The sequence below is a fragment of the Pinus tabuliformis genome, chromosome 8 (assembly GCF_031772625.1).
Source record: "Pinus tabuliformis cultivar Carrire ecotype Pingquan chromosome 8, CPIR1, whole genome shotgun sequence".
Taxonomy (NCBI): domain Eukaryota; kingdom Viridiplantae; phylum Streptophyta; class Pinopsida; order Pinales; family Pinaceae; genus Pinus; species Pinus tabuliformis.
The window spans coordinates 1197162540-1197174818 of record NC_142294.1 but is presented as its reverse complement, the minus strand read 5'-3'; positions in this window follow the sequence as shown (position 1 = coordinate 1197174818).

Below are 12279 nucleotides of genomic sequence, written 5' to 3'. Positions count from 1 at the left end.
ATCATTGATCCCAGATCAATGGAGGTCATCCTAGCGTAGGGAGTACAGTAGATACAACGATGCGTCCATCGGTACTATTATGGTCCCTAACTTCATTTTCCTGCTCATTGATCAGATGAGAGGTACTTCCCATGAGTCCCAGACTACATGGGTAGGATGCCTCGATAGGAGAACTAACCAATCCTGTTCTCACAGGAGAACACATCAATCCTGCTACAATCGCCATGGAGAACACATCAATCCAGGCCTCACAGGAGAACTAATCATCCTGCTACATAGGAGAGTGAATCATCCTGTTCCACAAGAGAGCGAATCATCTTGTCCCACAAGAGAGCGAATCATCTTGTTCCAGTGGGCACCACCAGGGGAGGGTGAGTCACCCTGTGGTCGTATGTTGCTCCAGTAATAACCGCAAGCCCTCAGAGCTCCCAGAGCTCAATGTATGCAACATGTAGGACCCTTGTACAAGGGTTTCTTGCTGACTCCAAGTCGTTTGGGAAAATCACAGATTAGATCTTTCCTCAGGGCTTTGACAAGGTGTATCAACCTGTACATCATCTTAATGCGATGGAGCCTCCTTGCTCATCAACTTACCATATCCCAGATGATGTCTATCTGCTGGAGCAATCGACGAATATTGGATTCATCAATAATCGAATCCCACCTCTGGTTGTTATAGAGAATCACAGTGGTATCCAATGTAAATCCAAACAGCTCACTGAAGAGCTTTCACAACCAGACTGCCTCACACAAGGTCATGCTAGCAACAATATATCCTGCTTCGGTGGTGCTCAAAGCCACCGACTTCTGCTTCTTGCTCATCCAGGATATCGAAGAAGATCCCAAGGTGAAACAGCACCCGGAAGTGCTCTTACGGTCCACCACACTGCCTGCCCAATCAACATCAATATATCCAAGTAGTCTCACATCTCCGACAGTGTATCTTAATTCATGAGACATTGTGTCCTGAAGACATCTCAGAAGATTCCTGGCATCAATGCAGTGACGCTCAACCAAATATGAGCTCACAGTGCTAACTGCAAAGTATATGTTCGGACGGAGGTTCACCAAGAACATCAATGCGAATGAGTTTTTGAAACTCAGAGGCATTTCCCAAGTCTAGTCCGACATCACTACCATATAACTTCTAAAAGTTAAGATTCTAGAGGTAGTCACAGGCTTGCAGTGCATCATACCAAATCTTTCCAATATCTTTACCACATATTTTCCTTGAGATAGGAAAATTTCCCTTGGCTTCTGCCATACTTCAAGTCCTTGGTCCTTCATTTCAAATTCAGAAGCCAACTCCCTCTTACATTTGTGAATGAGAGGGTCTGCACCTGTTAGAAAGAGGTCATCCACATACAACACCAGTATGAGAGGCTTGTCATCTTCAACCTTAAAGTAAAGGTTGGGATCAACTTCACTCCTAGTGAATCCCAGCTTCATCAAGTAGCTATCGATCCTCTCATACCATGCTCAGGGTGCTTGCTTCAACCCATAGAGAGCCTTCTTCAACCTACATACATGAGATTTTCATTTATAAATCTCAAATCCTTCAGGTTGCTCCACATAGACCTCTTATTTGATAGAACCATGCAAGAACGCGGTCTTGACATCCATCTGATGTAGGTTCCATCCTTGTGAAGCCACAAGGGCTATGATCAAGCGGATGGTCGTATATCTGGCAACAGGTGCAAATATCATAGTCTATACCTTCCTTCTGGGATAAACCATGAGCAACAAAATGAACCTTATACTTTTCCATACTTCCATTTGCTGCATGCTTTATCTTGTAAAGCCATTTTGAAGTAACAATTGTCTTGTCCAGGGTCTGGGAACTACTTCCCAAACATCATTCTCCATAATAGACTCATATTATATGGTCATAGCACCCTTCCATAGTTAATGCTTGACGACATCTGAGAATGATGAAGGCTCATTTTGTATGATCATGCTCATGATGGTCAGGTATCCCTGATACCTGTTAAGTTTCTTACTTTGACAGAAGGTTCCTCAGGGTGCAGCATGTCCTTCAGCATCATCAAGTATCCCCCTAAGCCATGAAGGCCTCTTCCTAGAAGAGGAAGGCCCATGTGGATGAGAATCAATAAGATCCACGGGTTCTTCTATATCAGGCATTGATTCATCATCCTTTTCTTTCGGTTCCTTGGTGTCGGCTTCGCTCCTCAAAGTCGGAAGATTGTTCACCTTGCGGTGAACTTTTCTTCAAGAGTCTTGGAACCCAATGCTTGATGAGGGCATCGATTTTGTACATATACAGCGGTGATTGTAGTTTTAGCCCATAGAAACTTCGGAAGTCTTTGATCATGTAGCATGGCCCGGATAGCTTCCACAATCATGCGGTTCTTCCTTCCCGCCACACCATTCTGCTCAGGAGTACATTGTGTAGTAGTCTCCCTCTTAATGCCAGCCTCAGATATGCCTGAGTGAACCAATTGTAATATATCGGAGGTCTTGCTTTGGTTTGAGGGGAATGGTCCCCTTTTGAACTTTCCTTCGACACATCTCAGACATACACCTTCTTTCTCTACTCAGAATTCGGGCATCCCTGTCACCATTTGTCTTACACCAAGTATAGCTTTATAATGGAGGGGGGCAAACCTCTAATGCCAAAGTTCGGACTGAAGAGATGTGTTATAAGACATGACACCTAGTAGACTTCCATCGACCTGATATAATGAATCAACACTAAACCCAAGAGTAAAGGCATCTTTAACATTATTTTTCCATATACGTACCCTGCCATCGCTGAAGGTTACCTTGTAGCCTTTGTGTTCCATTGCCGAGATGGACACTAGGTTCTTTTTGAGGTCAGGTGCATTTAATACATCCTGGAATTTCTAGCCTTCTTGAATGCTTGTCCTCTTCCTCGATCCCCAGCTCTTCTCTTACCTTTGCTGTTGAATTTATCATTCCTTTGATTTGCCATCAGAGGGATTTTGATCATCATCCCGGTGTGAGTCCTTTCTATCAGGGCACTCCCTTGCATAGTGACCTACTTTATCGCAGATGTAACATCGTCCTTTTCTTCCACCCTTAGTTCCAGCCTTTTCTTTTGATTTAGTCCCGGAATTATTTCTTTTCTTAGCATGAGAAGAAAAGGCAGCAGGACGACCTTTAGGAATCAGCATTTCTTGCTCTTCTTCCCTTGTTTCTTCTTGAATGCATCTAGCCATTAATTCCTTGAAACCAAGAATTACATTCTAGTTCAGAAGAGTAGTCCTGAACACGTATCATTCGGATGGTAATCCAGTCTATCGTAGATTTCCTTAGAGGTGTCCAGTTTAGAGATGTAGGCCACCAAGTGCTAGTCGATAGAGTCCTGGATGATCTTCTATTTTGACTTCTTTGGTTTTCCATTTGTTCCATGCAGCAGTGGATGCATTTGATGGAGGCTCAACAATATTGCCTCTCACATGATCCAACACTCCTTGATTCTCAAGGGTTAGATCGATAGACATCTTCCATGCGTGATAGTCATCCTTCTTACAAAGCTTGCCTTCGGCAGAGTGTTGAGGACCCCATAGTTCTTTTAGGATAGCCTCGCCAATCTTCTCTTCGGTGATTGCTCTTGCTCTTGCTTGGGCTTTGTCTTCACCTCTGCTCTGATACCATGTTAAGTTATGGCATGTTCTATGCTTATAACAGTTTACTTCTTTTTCTTATTATATTCCACTGATTAGCAATCACATATACATAAAGTAAAGTGCAGATAGAACATTAAACGATCGACAGAAAACAAGCAAAGACAAGAGACACAAGATGTGGCGGCTAGCCAAGGACAAACCCCACAATGTGTGGGGAAACCCTTTGATCAAATCTTCTTTTATATTCAATAATTCAGCAGAGAGAAATAGTACAATAAATCTGATTCATATCAGCAGTAGCAAACTCTAGATCAGCGGCATCAGCATTAGCGGCTTCATTATCAAACTAGGGCAGATGATATCTCACAAACCGACTGTCGGATTGACTTCATTCCACCACCAAAAGTTTCGGCTTCCAGAAGAGGTTCAAATGAACCTACAACGCAGTTCCAAAGAGGAGATCTTCTAGGCCACAAAAGTCAATCTTTACTTCTGCAGTTGCAGCTTCAAATTCAATAGTTTCCGGTTTCAAACTAGGGCAGTCGATATCTTGCAAAACGTTCGTCGGATTGACTTCATTCCACCACCAAAATTTGCGGCTTTCAGAGGAGGTTCAGATGAACCTACAACGTAGTTCAGATGAGGAGATCTTCTAGGCCACGCAAGTCAATCTTTACTTCTGCAGTTGCAGCTTCAGTTTCAACAGTTTCCAGCTTCAAACTAGGGCAGTCGATATCTTGCAAACCGTTCATCGGATTGACTTCATTCCACCATCAAAAGTTGTGGCTTTCAGAGGAGGTTCAGATGAACCTACAATGCAGTTCCAAAGAGGAGATCTTCTAGGCCACGCAAGTCAATCTTTACTTTTGCAGTCGCAGCTTCAAATTCAGCAGTTTTCGTCTTCACATGTGTGAGAGAGAGACCCATTTCAACGCAGTAGAGAAGAGACTCATTTCTGCGCAGTAGAGAGAGAGAGAGAGATGTGATGAGATGAGTGAGTGCAAATGAGGAAAAGTCCTCATAAATTTATACACAACGTTGGTGTTTGAATAGATGCGACTGTTGGGCTTCTGAGCCTACATGAGTTGTAGGTCGGCTTGATAATAATTCCATAATCAAAATAAATTCATATCTCCATGAATACTTATCAGAATCGGATGATCTTTATATCAATCCTACACCTCTCAACGAGAGGAATCTAATAAAAATATTATCTGCCATGAATAAGATGACCCACATGAAGTTTTGCCCTGGTTGCCAATTTTAACAATTTTTGAGTAGCTTGGGAGGTACTCCAAGCCCTAGGGTTCAGGGTTTGTAGGTTGGAGCACCACAAAATCATTGCGGGCTTGGAACCTAAGGTGGAGTTTTGCACCCATTGATGTTTGGGCCAAAACCATGGAGCATTTTGGACATGAGATGGATGGAGATGATAGAGGACGATTGGGAGAATCCAATGCTTCGAGAATCGTTGAATTCCGATATGTCCTTGATGAGATATGAATTTTTGAAGTTGGCAATGAATTTTTTGGGTGTTCAAGTCATGTAGGTTTGAAGTGAAATTACCCAAAATTCATGTCTCTTCATGAAGTCGTTGAGGCCTCTTGTTTGGTATAAATAAGAGGTGATGTCAAGTCATTTTAGCATCTAAATGTGCAACGAACATAGAAGATCCACTTCAGAGGTAGCTACAGCGCTAGAAGAAGGTAGGTCGAGTTTTCGCAAATTGGGTTTCCGTAGGCAGCGAGTTTCTGTAGACTTTGTTTCTGTAGGCAACGAGTTTTTGCAGACTGGGTTTCCATATGCAATGAGTTTTTGTAAACTGGGTTTCCGTATGCAGTGCGTTTCCGCTGATTGGGTTTCCGCAGGTAGCACATTTCTGTAGACTAAGTTTCTGCAGGCAGTGCGTTTCTACAAACCGAGTTCCCGTAGGTAGTGCGTTTCCACAAACTAGGTTTTCGTAGACCGTGCATTTCCACAAAACAGGTATATGCCGAGTTTCCTCAGGCAGGGGCTACAGTTTGACAACAAATTTGAGGTATGGTTATGTTGATTTTATGTTGAATTTGTTGCTAGTTGGATGGTTCTAGTGTGGACAGAGTTGTAGTAGCCAATGGGACCCAATTGGGAGGCTTGTCTTGATGGTTGAAAGCCTCATCTAGGAGCAGATCTCATAGTGATTCGATTGAGGATCATTGGACTGGTGGAGGGCAGCGTGTTGATGGCCCAAAGTAGCCCTTGACAAGCAGTCATAATGAGAACTTGACAACTGAAGGTTGGGTGAAGGATTGAGCATATGTGTAGCTCTTTGATCGACGAAAGAGGCTACTAGAAGGTAGATTGGAGCTCAGGTGTTGGCCAACCTAGAAAAGCAGATTGGATCAACACGTGTTCCTTGAAGCAGAAGTGACTTGCAATAGTGATAAGTGACAACCCTCCTGGAGACTCTATGTGTTATCCTTTGAAGAACTAAGGGGAAGCTAGAGAGTCGAACGGAAACAAAGGACCGATTGGACGAGATACGATATAAAGACTGCAACAAGATTGTCATTGTATCTCGTATCCCTTGTAAGGGAGCCCTAGAATGTTGTATTATTCAATTGGTTTAATATAACGAAGATTGGGTTGTTTTACATATTTGTACAATATTTTGTAAAAATTTGTCTATACTTATGCATGTGCGATTTACTGCTTTATATTTTTTTGCTGTGCAAAGTAGCTTTTGTTGAGATTCTTGGTTTGGTAGCGTCAGAGATTATCAGATTCTATACTGGACCTAAGATCGTGGAAATTCAACATGGTATCAGAGGGTGTCTGAGCTACTTTGGAAGATATTGAATCATTAGAGTGCACAACGAAGTACATGTTGAGAGGGAGTTGGTCACTTTGTAGGTGAAAGGCTCACTACAATGTCGAAGTTGCAGGTTGGTCTCTGGTATGAGGACAAGTTGAAAGTGTTGTCCAACTGTAGTCCTTGGAAGGAAAGGATCAAGTTGGTATTGCAGGTCAACAGGATTTGGGAGTTCGTCGATAAAGAGATCAAGAAGCCAACTGACCCTAAGGAGCTGGAAATATACGAGGATTTGGATACGAGGGTGAGATTGATCATCCTATATGGTGTGAAAGATCCCCTAATACCTCATTTGTCAGGGAAGAACACTGCATATGAGATGTGGATGACTCTTCAGAAATTGTTCCAGAATAAGAACGAGAACTAGGTACTCGTATTGGAGGATAAGTTGAAGTCCACCAAGATGATACAGGGTGAAAGATTGACTTCGTATTTGACGAGATTGTCTCAAGTCAAAGATGAGCTTGCTGCCGTCGGTGTGAATATTTCAGAGAACGATATGGTGAGGATCGCCTTGAAAGTGTACACCAAGAAATGGAAGCCCTTCATCAAGGGAATTATTGTGAGACTAAAATAGGCTGTGGGACGACTTCATTTAGGAAGAGTTGCGAGACGAGGATCTTCATCTGAAGAAGAGGGCTTTAGATGATGAAATAGAACTTGTAGCACAAATGAAGGGTAAGCAGATGAAGGGCTTGAATAAAGTCAAGTGTTTCAACTGTGGTGAGATGGGTAATTTTTCTTCGAGATGTTCGATGAAGAAAAATACGAGAGATGATGAGAAGAATATAGGGAAGCAGGTCGTTAGTGTTGCCACCTCTGCTGAGATAGATGCTCTCACCAAAAGGTTGGAGGAGGAGGAATTTGCTATGATTTCTCATTTCTCATAGGGTACTATCGATGAGGATGGATGGTATGTGGACAGTGGTGCGTCGAAACATATGACATGGTCACAGGAGGTTTTTGAAACTCTAGCTGAATGGGACTCAAAGTTGCACATGGTGTTGGGCGACAAGAGTCAGAAGGAAATCTGAGGATCGAGAGTTGTGCCATTCAGAATGGAGACAAGACGGGTGATGCGAGTCCAGGATGTACTATTTGTACCAGGAATCAGATATAGCGTGATATCCATCTTGATGATCGAGAAGAAGGGGTTTGAGGTCTTATTCCAGGATGGGAAGGCAAGACTCAGACCTAGAGGCTCTAGCTCCGCAAGTATTGTGCCTGGAGTTAGAGAGCATGGTCTATACAGGCTAACAAACAAGCCTATGGATCATGGGAAGAAGAAGCAGGTGGAATCAGTGCAGGTTACAGAGAAGCAGGTGTAGGTGCAGGCTTCAGAGGGGTAGGTACATGTTCTAGAGAATAAGGTCCAGGTTCCGGAGACTCAGGGAGAGTCAACTTCTAGAGGGAGCTTGCAGGTTCAAACGAAGACTTTGCAACCCAAGAAGAGCACGTGGTCAATAGGGAGCAAGGGTGCTCCTACAACTGCCAAGAAGGAATAATGGAGAGAGTGGAAGCCATTTCAGGAGAAGAAGAAGAAGCAAGATCTTCCAGTGACAACGACACTTCCGAGAGAGTCGTAATTCATATTACAGGGATTGCTGTAGTGGTGAGCGCCAAGAGTTGCGCGAGTGTTGCGAGTAGTGATGATGATGATGAGTTACATCCTAGTCTTGGAAGTACCTCCCTTGCTAAGAGGGAGTGCTGAATTTTGAGTAGCTTGGGAGGTACTCCAAGCCCTAAGGTTTAGTGTTTAGAGGTTGGAGCACTACAAAATAATTTGTGGGCTTAGAATCCAAGGTTGGGGTTTTTCACCCATTGATGTTTGGGCCAAAACCATGGAGCATTTTGGACATGACATGGATGAATATGATAGAGGACGGCGAGGATAATCCAATGCTTCAAGAATCATCGAATTCTGAGATGTCCTTGATGAGAAAGGAATTTTTGAAGTTGACAATGAATTTTTTGGGTGTTCAAGTCATGTAGGCTTGAACTGAAATTACCCAAAAGTCATGTCTCTTCATGAAGTTGTTGAGCCCTCTTGTTTGGTATAAATAAGAGGTGATGTCAAGTCATTTTAGCATCCAAATGTGCAACAAACATAGAAGATCAACTTCAGAGGTAGCTGCAGCTCTAAAAGAAGGCAGGGTGAGTTTCCGCAGGCATCGAGTTTCCATAGGCAACGAGTTTCTACAAACTAGGTTTCCGCAGGCCGTACATTTCCACATATTGGGTTTCTGCAGGTAGTGCGTTTCCGCAGACTGAGTTTCCACAGGCAGTGTGTTTCTGCAGGTTGGGTATAGGCCGAGTTTCTGCAGGCATGGGCTGCAGTTTGACAGTAGATTTGAGGTATGGTGATGTTGATTTTATGTTGAACTTGTTGCTAGTTGGATGGTCCTAGTGTGGACAGAGTTGTAGTAGCCTGTGGGAGCCAATTGAGAGGCTTGTCTTGATGGTTGAAAACCTCATCTAGGAGCAGATCTCATAGTGATTGGATTGGGCATCATTGGACTGGAGGAGGGAAGCGTGTTGATGGCCCAAAGTATCCCTTGACAAACAATCATAACGATAGCTTGACAACTGAAGGTTGGGTGAAGGAATGAGCCTATGTGTAGCTCTTTGATGGAAAAAAGAAGCTACTAGAAGGAAAATTGGAGCTCAAGTGCTGGCCAACAATTGTAGCGGTTACAACCACCTTCCAAAATTTTTCCTTAGCTTCGTTTTGGAGCCTCTCTACCAACCATCCTTAGCAACATGTCTTGCATTGTCAAGTACATAGGCTTCAACTGAGTTTCAGTGGCCTGCCAGCCTGTGCATGTCAACTTGTTTGTCTCCCCCCCGCAGACTGTCATTTCGAACTTAGACAATTTTCTAGTTGAGATGCTCCCCTTGAAAATTGCGCAATTATGGAGGGGAACCAACCTTCCCTCTAGAAATGGCACAATCCTGCTGGGTTGCCTATTGAGCTCTAGAATTGCACAATCCAACTAGGCAACCCTCCCTGAGAAAATTGCGCAATCCAGCCCAACACTGGGCTTCAGCCCAGAAATTGCGCAATTCTAGGAGACAGTGACCTGCTGACCCTAGAAATTGCACAATGCCTAAGGGACAACCAGCCTTGCTCAGCCCAGAAAGTACAAAAATTTCATCCCCAGGCTTGCAGACTATTGCATGTGCTGTCAGGTTGATTGGTTCCCTCTGAGACTGAGCAATCCTGATTTGCATGCATGGGTTGCTTTTCCCGAAAAAGCAAAAGGCAAAGCATCCCTATATTTTAGGGATCTATTTTTAGCAACTGGAGGTTACATGCAAAGATCGTTTTAGAAACCTCCCGCCAAGTGTTGCTTTTTCCTAGATTTGTGGCATGCGCGTCATAACCTCGATCTGATCAAAACTCATTTTCCAGACATTGTAGAGCTCATTCCTCACATCGATCTTGTAGCTCTGACACCCCACATCCCATCTAGGAGTCTTCGACACATTCAACTCAACTTTTTTCAGGGTAAGTGTGCTTTTCATGTCTTGTGCTGCGTTTCTGTCGCTTTTTGTATTTCGCTTTGTGTAAGTGATGTATGTTTGATATCAATGAACGCTTGTTTTCGTTTTGATGCATGTTAGCTTTTAGAAACACGGTTTCAATTTTTCTTTGCATCTCATTGCTATCACATACATGACACTGTTTCTACACTAACGGTCGCTGTCGCGGCGACTCACTTCACACGCATGCTTGCTTTCCCGTTTTCTGAATCCTGCACTCATTGTTTGCATGCATGATCATTCACTCTTGTTTGCACTCAACTTCGCCATGCATTCAGACTTCTCATGTTTTCAGTCGCCTGTCGGCGGGTCTGGGCTGCCTTGGCCCAGACCCTGCCTTGCCCGGCTAGAAAATGCGCATTTCTAGAAGTGAAGGCTCTGCCTTCCCTCCAAAAATTGCGCAAATCTGGCCCAGCACTGGCCTCTAGGCTTGCATTGCGCAATTCTGGGAGGCAGTGCCTTGCTGGCCCCAGAAATTGCGCAATGCAGTTTGCTGGTTTGCATGTCATTGTTGACTGAAATTGCGCATTGCGCAGTTTCAGTCCTTAGCAGGCCAGGTTGGACTGTGCATTGCGCAGTTTCAGTCCTCAACAGGCCAGGTTGGACTGTGCATTGCGCAGTTCCAACATTCAATCAGCCTCCTGAGAGCCTAAACTGTGCCTTGCGTAGTTTTGGCAGTCAGTCTCCCAGCCTCCCGATGAAAATTGCGCAATCTTCACAATCAGTCACACAAGTATGTTGGATGCCAGTGCTCCAATTTGTTTTGGTTTTCAACTGACAGATTGCTTGACATGAGTGTTGCTATGCCTCAGGTATCACATGTGTTCATCTGCCTCTCAGCAGTACAAGTACAATGGCCTCCCAAAGAGGAGGGTCAAAGGACACCGTTGAGAGCGCAATTGGAGATGCAGTTGAGCGAGTGTCGATGAGATTGCCTATCTATGAAGACACCAAGCTGTTCATAGACATGGATATCAAGATGAAATGAAAGCGACATCGCATAGAGCAACACCATCAACAACAACATAGGGTAGAAAACCTGCACATGACCAAGGCAAGAGGAAGGTTGTTGAAAGTGCAGATGCAGAGCAAAGCTGCAAGTTCAAAGTAGATCCTCTTGTGATGAAAGCATCTTTGGAGATTGAGGCTAAGAGGCGGCAACACGACAAGAGTATTGTGCAAAGGCAAAGGGGAAAACAGGGGTTGTGCAACAGAGAGAAGGAAGCACCGAAGGAACAGGTACAACAAGAGATGCAACATGCACAAACTGATGAAATTACGCCCATACAGGATATAGACCCATCCCAACAACTGACACAGAGCAGACAGGGTGAGCAGTGTTGTTGATCACATGCACAGGTGTTCAGGAGCATGGATGTCATTGTGCACACCCATGCAGTCCCATCCATTGGCACACTCACCAAAGTGAAGATAAAGAACCAAGTCCGACTGGAGCTAGACATGTACTTGGATGAGTTGATGCGCATATCCACCAGCACACACTTGGAGATCAACGCAGACACTATGCATCAGTATGTTGTTGGCCCGGACGCACTCAAGGCTATGATGCACATGTTATTAGATGAGTTGGACAAAGGAGTCAAAGCAGTGTACCCAGATGCAATAGAGGCAAGAGTTCACTTCCATAAGGATGTCACCACAGAGTACATGGACACCATCTCGGACTACCAAGCTTGGCATCGGTTTGCCACAATCAATAATTGCAAGGATGTCGAAGAATTGGTCTTCCCACAACTGTCCGAGTCTTAGTGATGTCCTACATGGTTGGCTCAAGCCTATTTTGTCTCACATCGGTACATGTGCAGATTGTAATGTAACATCTTGTAAAAGTGAAAGACCAAGTGTCGATGGTCGAATGTAAAAGTCATGTAGTAGTTGAAGATTCATGAGGGTAGGTGAAGAGTCACAAAGGGGAATGTCAAGGGTCACCCCACCCTTTGCTATTTATAGAACCTCATAACTCATTGTACGGGCTTTTTGGGAGCCAAGCTTCCTATAGGTGTATCTTACAAAAAGCTTGGAGTGTATTGTAATGAGCCTTGACTTCTCCACAGTGCAGAGCTAGTATATCTCTTTGGAGGAGAAAGCGGAAGTGACTGTAATGTTCCGTTGTCCGAACTAGTGGTTGGTCATGGTTGGATTTTATGATTGGATTTTTCACTCTTAATATAATAGAGCCAACACGTTTCATGCAAATGTTGTTATTGTATTTTAGCTATCTTGGTTACTCTAATAATATATGTCGTTGTTTGC